Source organism: Pinus tabuliformis, chromosome 5_2 (assembly GCF_031772625.1).
Source record: "Pinus tabuliformis cultivar Carrire ecotype Pingquan chromosome 5_2, CPIR1, whole genome shotgun sequence".
Lineage (NCBI taxonomy): Eukaryota > Viridiplantae > Streptophyta > Pinopsida > Pinales > Pinaceae > Pinus > Pinus tabuliformis.
In genome coordinates this window covers 453,984,896-453,996,669 of record NC_142306.1, presented here as the reverse complement: position 1 = coordinate 453,996,669, position 11,774 = coordinate 453,984,896, and positions in this window count along the sequence as shown.

Here is an 11,774-nt window from a genome sequence, read left to right as displayed (position 1 = left end):
TCAGCCATCTCCCATGTAGCTTCATCGAGCCCAAAGTTCTTCCAATACACTTTAAATTACTTGATTACTCAGTTTCGGAACATGGGTTTTTTCTGTTGCAATATGCCTTGAGGTTCCGTCTAGAATTCTCCTTCTGGCTCCACCTACAATACAAACAAATCAATCACATTGTCAACATATTTCACATTTCTAAGAAATGAAAGATGGAAACATTGTGTACTTTCACTATCAGAGGCAGTGCAAGTCTATAGGCCACTGGTCCAATCCTCTCAAGGATCTTGAAAGGCCCACAATATTGAGGTTCCAACTTGGCACATGACCCAATCCTCAAGGAGCTCTTCTTTGGCTTGATGCACAATTATATATGCTCCCCAATTCATAACTCCTTAAACACCCTGTGTTGATCTGCATAGCTCTTTACTTTATCTTGTGTTTCCTTTAAATTCTTCTTGATAACCTACATTCCTATTCCATCTCTGCCACCATGTCTAGTCCAATCAATACCGTGTTCACTGGATCACTCCAGTTGATAGGAGTATTACAAATCCACCCATAAAATGCCTCAAACAGACTCATCCTCAAGGACTCCTGATACCCATTGTTGTAAGAAAACTCGACTAGTGGAAGATACTTCTCCCACCTCCTCTTCTAGTGCATAACATAAATTCTCAACATTTCCTCCAAAATCCTGTTGACCCTCTATGTTTGTCCAATTTTGTGTGGATGATAAGCTATATTGAAGGCCAACTCTGTACCCATACCTACAAATAACTCTTTCCAAAAACTGGAAGCGAACTTGGCATCTCTGTCTGACACAATCTTCCTAGGAATACCATGTGACCTCACTATCTCCTCGATGAAGAATGCTACTCACTAGCTGAACAAGTAGACTTAACCACTATGAAGTGAGATACCTTAGTCAACCTATCAACCACGACCATGATGGAATCATGTTGTGCAGATGTCCTCGAAAAAACCGTGATGAAATCCATGGAACATTAGGGGAGTTTTGAGGTCTAAAATGGGCCTCCTAAGGAAATTATAAAATAAGATTAAATTACATCATCAAACTTTAGAGGGAAAAAAATAAAAAAATAAATTTTCAACTCATATTTTCAACTTATCTCCTTATGGGTTTACTCAAATTTCAAGCAGGAATAGTCATTGGATACATAATTTGATTCCCCATACAAGGAGTACCCATGTTGCATACTTCTGACGGAACCTACTACATGAAAAATGATAAATACATGAAAACGTGATTGCTATCACGTTTTCTAATGTATTCTCATTTTTCTTGTAGCAGGGTCAATCGAAAGTATGCAACATGGGCACTCCTTGGATGAAGAATTAAAGTTTTCATCCAATGGGTACTCCCACTCGAAACTTGAGTAGAACCTTAGGGAGATAAGTTGAAAATACGAGTTGAAAAAGTAGTTTTATTATTTTATAATCTTTTTACTTTTTTACTCCAAAAATGGTGAATCAACCCCTATGGTTGACATTATCATCTTGAATCCTATTGGTTCTTATAAAGTTTATTTTGATTGTACATTTTTCTTAGGAGGCCCATTTTAGACCTCAAAGTTCCCCTAATGATGACCTCCCATTTCCACTCTAGAATTGAAATCGGTTGTAGAAGACCACCTGGATGCTTGCACTCTTCTTTCACCTATTGACAGTCCAAACACATGGTGATGAACTCAGCTATGTCTTTCTTCATATTCGACCAATAGTAGAGCTTGTTAATTGCTGTTAATGTCTTTTGATATCCCTGGTGACCTAAATATGGCTTGACATGAAATTCCCTCAAGATAAGGTTCTTGAGTCACTATTGTCTGGCACATAGATCTTGTTTCTAAATATGACCAAACCATCTACCATGAGATGATATTCCACATCCTGTTCACCTGTACCTTGATGTTGTAACCTATAAGATTTGATCTTGTAAATATGTCCCATATGAACTCATAGGCTCTATGTGATTTACTTGCACCCTTCTGCTAAGAGTATCTACAACCCTATTTTCCTTACTCATGAAGTACCTAATCTCAAAATCAAACTCACAATGTGGCAAACCATCTAGCTTTCCTGCAATTCATATTAGGTTGGTCAAACAAATATTTCAACCCACAATGATCACTCATCAACATAAATCTCCTGCCCAGAAGATAGTGTCTCCACATCTTTTGTAACACCCCCTGCTCCCATATCTACCCAAGAAACCGCCCAATTGGGGAAAAAATGTGATGAGAGAGGCCACTATAAGGTATTCAACCTCCTTGGTGACCTTAAGGAAATGGAATCGATAGAACACATCAACCAAACATATCCACATCAACAATAACACCCTCAGGAGACATGTCATCCAATCAGGCATCCTGTCCCTGGGTCCCACTGATGTTTTAAGTCTTTCAACCCCTGTTCGCTCTCATTCTATAGGCATGCCAGCATCCAAAAATATCCAGTAACTCTGACAGGCCTGTGTGTTAGCATCTAGGGACTTTTCCCAATAGATCTGTGCTAATGTCTGCAGAATTCAAGGAAAATTTTTAGTCCAAAATTCCATCCACTGCCAGAACTAGTCATAACTTACAGAAGCCATCAAAGACATGATGAAAAGACTAACAAATCAAAAATCAACCTCAAGACTAGGCATGAACATCCCCAACTGGGACTAAAAATCTGTCAAACACTTGGCATCAATGCAACCTACAGGTCTAGGCTACAAGAAATAGCATGAATGACTAAAGAACTTATGAAACATAATAATAAGGATCACCACCTTCTCCATTGAGCTGTTATAACATCAATTAGGTCTTGCATCCATCATTTTAAGAATTACAAGTAAATACATGAAATAACCATGACATGAACCAATCATAGAACCATTCTTATAACCAGCATTAATCCATGTAAATATCAGAGATATGACAACCATCAAATCCACATATAAATAAGTGCAAAATTAAGAGAAATTAACTTTCATTAATCTTAGGAAAATCTGACTAGGTTCGGGACTTCCATGTACCACCCGATCGTAGACATGGCTGAACCAAATATTTCTTCCAGCTAGTCACCCCCATGCCATATTCCAAGTATGAATGTGGGATTTCATATGAAAGAAATGCAAAACAACCAAGGGAATCGAGAGGTTAAACCACCCCCGCCCTCATCAAACCATGATCACACCAAAACCAATGCTTCGATCACAACCGAACCAAACTTGGAATACCATATGGAATCCATCACTATCTTGAGGAATTTTCCGTCTCCTTGTCTCTCAATCTTTACTGCAATCCAATGCCAGATCACTAGGTCCTAAATCAAGACTAGTCTATTAGTCTTTACAACAATCCAAAACTGGATAACTAGGCCCTAAACCAAGACTTCTCCTTCAAGCTTTATCGTGTATCCTGCCAAAGCCAGTCAACGGATTCCTAGGCCTTTGGGAATGAAACTTGATACCACCTTCTTCCCAGATTTTTAAATCCATATGGCAAACAAAAGCTCAAAACCAAGATAAACATCCCAACATACCAAGGCATTAGGAAAAAATCAAGGCTAGGCTGAAAACCACTGTCATAACCTAGCAAAACCATGCCACTGACGGTAAGAGAACCATACACCAACATGCAAAGCCATGCATGTCCAAACCAACTAGGAAATCACACATGCAATATGTTACTTGCAAGTATTCCTATTGAAGTTTCCTAATCTTTCTCTTGTTCCTTGATCCTTTCTTTCCTTCCTTTTCCTTTTCTTGCTTTTCCTTCCTTTATTCAAATCTAGAGTGCTCCAAGAAAAATCTGTGACCAAGAGTGAGAGAGAAGCGAGAGAGAGAAAAATGGGAGAGCTCCAAAAGTGAATTGACCAAAGGTTCCCAACTGATCCTCATAATCCCTTTTATTAATGAGTCCTCCAATTTCTTCATTTTCCATGATTTTCCTTCAATTTCCTCCTCACATGAAACTTGTGGCCTTTCACCTTACTTTTATCCTATTTTCCTTTATTTTCATAAATAAATGTGCCAAAAATGTTTTTTTCCTTTTAATTCCTTTGCCTTAGCCTTTGCCAATTTCCTTAGCCATAAACACATCCAGTGGTTCCCACTAGGATATCTTTGCCCAACATTAAGCTTGGAATATGTGTCCCTTAACCATGGTCTTATTTTTCCTTTATTAACTTCCATTACATGAAATTTTCGCCAGGGTTGTTAGAAAACCCTCCCCCTTGGGGAACACTGTCCTTAGTGTTAAACCACACCAAGACCTTAGCAAATCCACTGAAAAGAAAACATACTACCCATGGATCTTTATAACTTAGCTCGTTGCAGTATTTACAATGAAAAACCTCCTCAAAAGAAAAACATCAAAACAACATGAAAAGATAACAATCATACTACTTATTGGAGATTTATAACTTAGCTCATGGCAATATTTACATCCATATACATATATACCTATACTAAAAAATCAATGAACCATATGCCAAACATATACCAAACATCAAACCAAAACTTCTTTGCCTCACCCGGAAAAAAATGAAGAATACATGGTCCGCATCTGATCCGCCATCTCCCATGTAGCTTCTTCAGGCCCAAAGTGTTTCCATTGCACTTTAACCTGCACTTTAACTTGCTATATGGATCTATTCCTGAGCACGACATGCTTTCACTGCAATATGCACTTAATCTCCAGCTGGAAATCTGCTTCCTTCTCCACCTGCAATACAGACCAATCAATAACATGATCAACATCCTTTATATACTTCTTAACCAATGAAATATGGAGAACATCATGGACTTTAACTGTTGGAGGAAGTGCACGTTGATAGACCACTAGTCTAATCCTCTCAAGGATATTGAAAGGCCCACAATAGCATGGTGCCAACTTGGCACATGATCTAATCCTCAAAGATATTTTCTTGGGTTTGATGCACAGATACACATCCTCCCCAACCTGAAACTCCTTGAACACCCACTGTTGATCCGCATAAATCTTCTGTCTATCCCATGCTGCCTTTAGATTCTTCCATACAATCTGAATTTCCTATTCCATGTCTATCAACATATCTGGTCCAACAAGTAATAGGTTCATTGGATCACTCCATCTGATGGGAGTGTTACATCTCCTTCCATACAATGCCTCGAGATGACTCATCCTCAATGACTCATGATAACAATTTTTGTACGTAAATTCAACCAATGGGAGATACTCTTCCCATTTCCTCTACTGGTGCATCATGTACATCCTCATGATATCCTCCAAGATCCTGTTGACCCTCTCTGTTTTCCCATCTGTCTGCGGATGATAAGCCATACTAAAGGCCAACTATGTACCCAAACCTATAAATAACTCCTTCCAAAACTTGGAAGTGAACTTTGCATCCCTGGCTGACACAATCTTCTTCGACACACCATGTAATCTTACTATCTCTCTGATGAAAACTTGTTCTACCTCACTGGATGAATATGTACTCTTCACTGGAATGAAGTGAGCTACCTTTCTCAACCTATAAGCCACGACCATAATAGAATCATGTTGTCTTACTGTCCTCGGAAGACCTGTAATGAAATCCATGGAAACAACCTTCCATTTCCATTTCGGAATCACTATAGGATGTATTAAACCACTTGGATGATTACATTCTTCCTTTACCCGCTGAAAATATAAACATCTATCCATGAACTCTGTCACTTCCTTCTTTAGATTTGGCCCATAGTAGAACTTCTTCACCATTTTCAATGTCTTCTGATATCTTGGATGACTCAAGTATGACTTGACATGAAACTCTCTCAAGATAAGCTTCTTGAGCTCATTGTAATTTGGCACATAGATCCTATCCCTAAATATCACGAAACCATCTATTGTGAGATGATAATATGCATCTTGATCACCTGCACCTATACCTGCACCTATACTTATGCTCTATTGTAACTTGTGCATGATATCCATGTACTTGTCATCTCGCTGTCATGCCTGCAAAATCTTATCCTCTAACTTTGTCCCATAAGAGCTCATAGATGATATGTGATTTACATATACCTTCTGTAGGTTTTAACCCCATACAGGAATTACCTGATTTTTTTTTCTTAAAAGCAGAAAATAACAATGGTGAGAGCATAAAACATAAAACATATATACACAGATATTTTCCCCTGGATCCCAAAACCGGGACTACCAGATTGATTTTTTATTATGTTCCTTTCAATGTTACAATACATATATATAGATGTTGAAGCATCCATAAACCCCAATCCATTATCCTTGGATTAGCACATAACTATAGTTCCCTTGAATGGATCTACAAAATACCATGGAAAGAAAACCATCATGCCCAAAACCATGTGCAAAATGCATGCATAAAACCATAGGTAGGTCCACCCACTTAATATAGGGTCCAAAAAAATTTTCTCGGGGCACTGCCCTAGACCCCGTGCAGGAGGGCTACTGCGCCCTTGCTTATCCCTCGACAACACCCCCACTACCCCCCCCCCCCCCCCCATGACTCCCCCACGCACGTGGGGTAGTTGTGGAAATAATATAACACAACCCAACATTATCCCATTTGTTGTTTTCTTTCCACAGGGGGCCACATGAGAGCTTAGTCATTGATCTTGCCTTGCAATGTCCATTGTTTCTCTACACCAAGAGAACTTCTCAGTGCTCATAGACCTTGTCAATGCATTTGCACTATTCTTCAAAGTGTGCACCTTTACCAGCAACACCTTTTTGTCCTCAACCATATCCCTCACAAAGTGATACTGAACATCAATATGCTTTGTCTTTGAATGATAAGTAGGGTTCTTTGCCAAGAAAATTGCACTTTGGCTATGACAGTCTATCCTTATATCTTAGTGTACTAACCCCATATTTGAATACAATCTCTGCAACCAAAATGATTCCTTGCTTTCATGAGTGGATGCCATGTATTCTGCCTCTACAGTTGAAAGTTCCACTATAGATTGTTTCTTACTCATCCAACTAACTGCACCTCCAGATAGGTTAAACACATACCCACTTGTAGATCTTCTTTGATCTAGATCTCTAGCCTAGTCTGCATCAACAAAGCCATGGATGTCCAAAACTCTATCCAAACCTAGTCTTCCTTGGTAGCACAAACCATAATCACTAGTGCCACACAAATACCTGAAAACCCACTTCACTGTTTGATGCAGGGTTACCCCCGCACATACCCACAGTATGCATAACAATGCATAAATACATCTATCCCAGGTATTTAACTCACAAAGGAGTCAAATCTTCAACTATATTTGGTTAAGGCCCCTTTATTCACAGTTCCTTTTATATCGGAACTAATCACCCCTCCTAAACCTCCTATTGGGACTATTCACCTTCTCATAACCTTCATTTAAACCTTCGTAACCCTTAACCTGCATATATATAACCTTTACCTTCCTTAACTTTCATTACATATAGTCTTAAGACAAAAAACCTTTATCCGGTGCTATTTCATTATAAAATCATTTACAATGGAAAATCCCACAAACATACCTTTTTCCACTTTTATACGGCTTTTGCACAAATCCTGAGGTTGCCTTTATCGCAATCGGGTATCGGCCTTCCGCGGGTCTTTAACACATATATATCTCATCACCTCTCTAATTTTGATATGCGACTATTGGAATCGTTAAAACATCGCTTAAGCCTTAAAAGGCTTACCACAACACTTTACCGAATACATAGGAAATACACCAAATTTCCACTCCGAACCATATAAGCCGGACTTCAAAACTTATGCACCCGGATATAAAATTATCATCGGGTCCACACCTTTAGTCGCTCCACAGTGCCACTCCTTTGAACTTCACTAAGCCTGATGTCCGATCAAATCTTGATTGTCCGTTGTATCCTTCAATCCAACGGTTGATATTACTCCGACCGTTTAAATTTGCTCGCTTATTCTCCACCATTGATCTACACCCAAAAGATTTGATGACTGCTATTTATTTTGGGCAGAAGACAAGCACGGGGAATACCTATCTGATAAGGTTATTTCTCTCTCTCCTCTCGCTGCCACGCATCGTTTGATGAGTGGAATCGGTGCTCATCCTTCAATACCGCTTATGGTTTTGAGGTCGTCGAAATCCACTTTTACTGTTACAAAACTGCCTTCCTTCGTTAAAGATCGTCGATGCGATATTTCAACGCTATCACATACGATATGATCTGGACCGTTGATATATAAGATCCAATGGCTGCTGTGCGCCAATACTTCACTTCACTGTTATTCCACTACACTTCAATTTTATGCCATTTCTTCAAGTTTCTATGGTTCCCTGGTTTTTCAAAGGTTTTGCCTTACACTCTTCTGCTGCTCAATTCATTCCCGCTTGAGCTTAACTCCACATGCTCCATTAACCAATGTCCTTTCAGAGCATTACTCGACCCTTTAAATGGATTCAAGAATCCATTACGATTCCTTTGAATCGTTCTTCTCCTCTGCATAGTTCTTCAACACTCTGCCTTCTGCTTCTACTGCTCAACTTCCTCTGAGCTTAACTCTGATCTTCTACTGGATTCTAAGACTAGTGATGATTCCTCTGAATCATTTGCTCCTCTATGACCTTCAGAACTCTGCCTGCAACCCTGTTACAGAACCTACGAATTCATGAGTAATTCATTCAAGAAATACTTGTTTCACACATACTGACACAGTCAGGAATAAACCTCTGTATATATATATATATATATATATATATATATATATATATATATATATATATGTATATATATATATATATATATGTATATATATATTATTACATTCGAGACTTCTCTGTCTCGCACATGCCTATTTTTCAATATCGTGGCCTCCTTTGAGCTCTGCCCGTAGGCTTACATATATGCTAGGAAGTTCTGTTGAACTCGTCCTGGTTCGACTCCTAATTCTATTGAACTGACTCCTAAATCCTCTCTGTCCTCTATGTCCACTTCCAATCTCTATTTAATTCCTAAAATCTCTCTCTTGTCCCTCGAATCATGAACTGTTCTAAGAGTCCTAATTGACTTCTGACTCTTGTCATTTATTCACCACTCATGTTCTCATTTATTTGAGAGCATTTACAACTTCCTCCATTATCTAATTAAATCACTTAAAGGCCTAAGTATTGCATTAACTTGAGACTTAGGAAACTACTTCTCTAAAGCTACATGACTCCCTATGTCTACTTAATTACAATTAATTTATCTTGGGTTGAATGCTTCTGCATCACTCTTGTCCAATGTTCCTTCCTCGGTTTTGACATAAACCTACTCAATACTCCTAATGCATGTGCAATGTCTAGTCTAGTATAGATCATTGCATACATCACGCTACCTTCTGCACTTGCATAGAACACAGGACATGTCCTCTTCCTCTTCTTGTGTCTTGGGACACTGTTCAACAGATATTAAACTTTACACCTACAGGTATAGGAACCTTCATCGGTTAACTATATTTCATATTAAATCTTTGTAGTATTGTCTCAACATACTTCCTCTAGTTTAACTAGAGCTTCCTCTTTGCCCGATCTTGTTTAATTTCCATGCCCAAAATATAGTTTGCAGCACCAAGATCTTTCATGTCGAATTTGGAGGACAATTGGGTCTTTAAATCCTGGATAATTTCTTTGTCATTTCCAACCAGCAACATATCATCCACATACAAGACCAGATAAATAACATGATCACCAATTAATTTAAAATACACACAATGACCTGCTTTTCTTCTAGTGAAGCCAAGTCCCCGTATAAATGTATCAAATTTTGGATATCACATCCCTAGTGACTGTTTTATCACATTGAAAGACTTTTTTAACTTGAAAACCAATTCTTTATTACACTTCACCGCAAAGCCTTCATGTTTCTTCATGTAGATCTCTTGTTACAAATCCCCATGAAGAAATTTTGTCTTCACATCCATCTGCTCTACCTAAAAATCAAAAGAAACAGAAACAAATAAAAGTAATCTAATAGTAGCTACCTTGGAAACAGGAGAAAAAATATCACCAAAATCAATTCTCGACACCTGGGAATAACCTTTTGATACCACCGAGCTTTGTATTTCTCCAACTTTCCTTCTGCATTCATCTACTTCTTGAACACCCATTTTCTGCCAATGGGTTTCCTTCCAACCAACAACTCCACCAGATCCCAAGCCTCATTTTTGTGCAAAGATGTCATTTCATCAACCATGGCCTCTTTCCAACATTTTCCATCCTTTAAATCTATTTCTTCCCTCATAGTTCTGGGATCATCATTATTAATAGATAAAGTAAATTTTGAACAGAAAGTAGATGCACTATACCTTTTTGGCTTCCTTCTTTCTCGAACTAATCTTCTCACAACTGGGGTTTGTGGGTTTGTGGGTAGTCGTGGAAAGAATATAACACAACCCAACACCTTGCATCTAAGAGAATCTGCAACTCAGTTCTCCTTCCCTCTCATGTATCTGATCTCAAAGTTGAACTCACAAAGGGTAGCCAACCATTTAGCTTGCCTAGAATTTAGATTCAGCTGGTCAAAAAAATACCTCAACCCACTATGATCACTAATCAATGTAAACCTCTTGCCCATATGATAGTGTCTCCACATCTTCAATGCATTTATGATCACTGCAAGCTCAAGATCATGCGCCAGATAGTTCTGCTCATGCTCATTCAGTTTCCGAAACTCATAGCACACTACCTATCCTTCTTGCATGAGAACTCCACCAAGTCTTATCTTTCAAGCATATGTACACACTACAAACTCCTTGTTTGGATCCATAATATTTATTATTGGTGTATGTGTCAACAACTGCTTAAGCTGCTCAAAACTTGCCTCACATTCTTTTGTCCATTCGAACATCTTACCTTTCCTCTGCAATGATGTGATTGTATATGAAATGCATGAGAAGTTCTTGATGAACCTCCTGTAGTAACTTGCTAATCCCATGAATGATCTCACCTCATCCACATTCTTAGGAGCTTCCTACTCCAAATAGCCTTTATCTTTTCTAGATCCACTAGTATTCCATCCTTGGAGACAACATGCCCCAGGTAATGTACCTCAGCCTGAAAGAAGCTGCACTTGCTAGGTTTATCATACAATGGATGCTCTCTTAGAAATATCAACATTGCTGCTAAATTCTTGGCATGCTCTTCCTCATTCTTAGAATATACCAATATGTCATCAATGAATATAATAAAAAAATTGTCTAGATAAGGATGTAACACACTATTCATCAAACACATAAATAGAACAACGACAAATTCATAATGCCAATACCTGATCCTGAATGCAGTCTTGAAGATATCCTCTTCATTGATGTGTATCTGATGGTATCCCAATCTCAATTTGATCTTAGAGAACATCAATGATCCCTTCAACTGATCAAAAAAATAATCAATCCTCGGAAATGGGTACTTGTTCTTGATCATTACCTTGTTCAGTCGCCTGTAATCAATGCACAATATGATATTACCATATTTATTCTTCACAAATAGCATTGGTGAGCCCCAAGGTGATACACTAGGTCTGATGTATCCTTTTTCCAACATTTCCTTTAATTGCAACTTTAACTCTACCAACTCAGGTGTGCTCATCCTGTAAGGTGCTTTTGATGTTGGAGCTACCCCTGACACCAACAATAGAAAAGTCTACCTCTTTGTGAGGTGGAAACTCTATATTGTACTTAGGTAATACATCGTGAAAATGATGCATAACTAGGTACCTGCTTAACACATCTACATCCTCAACCTCCTTACCTTTATCACTAGAAATGTGCAC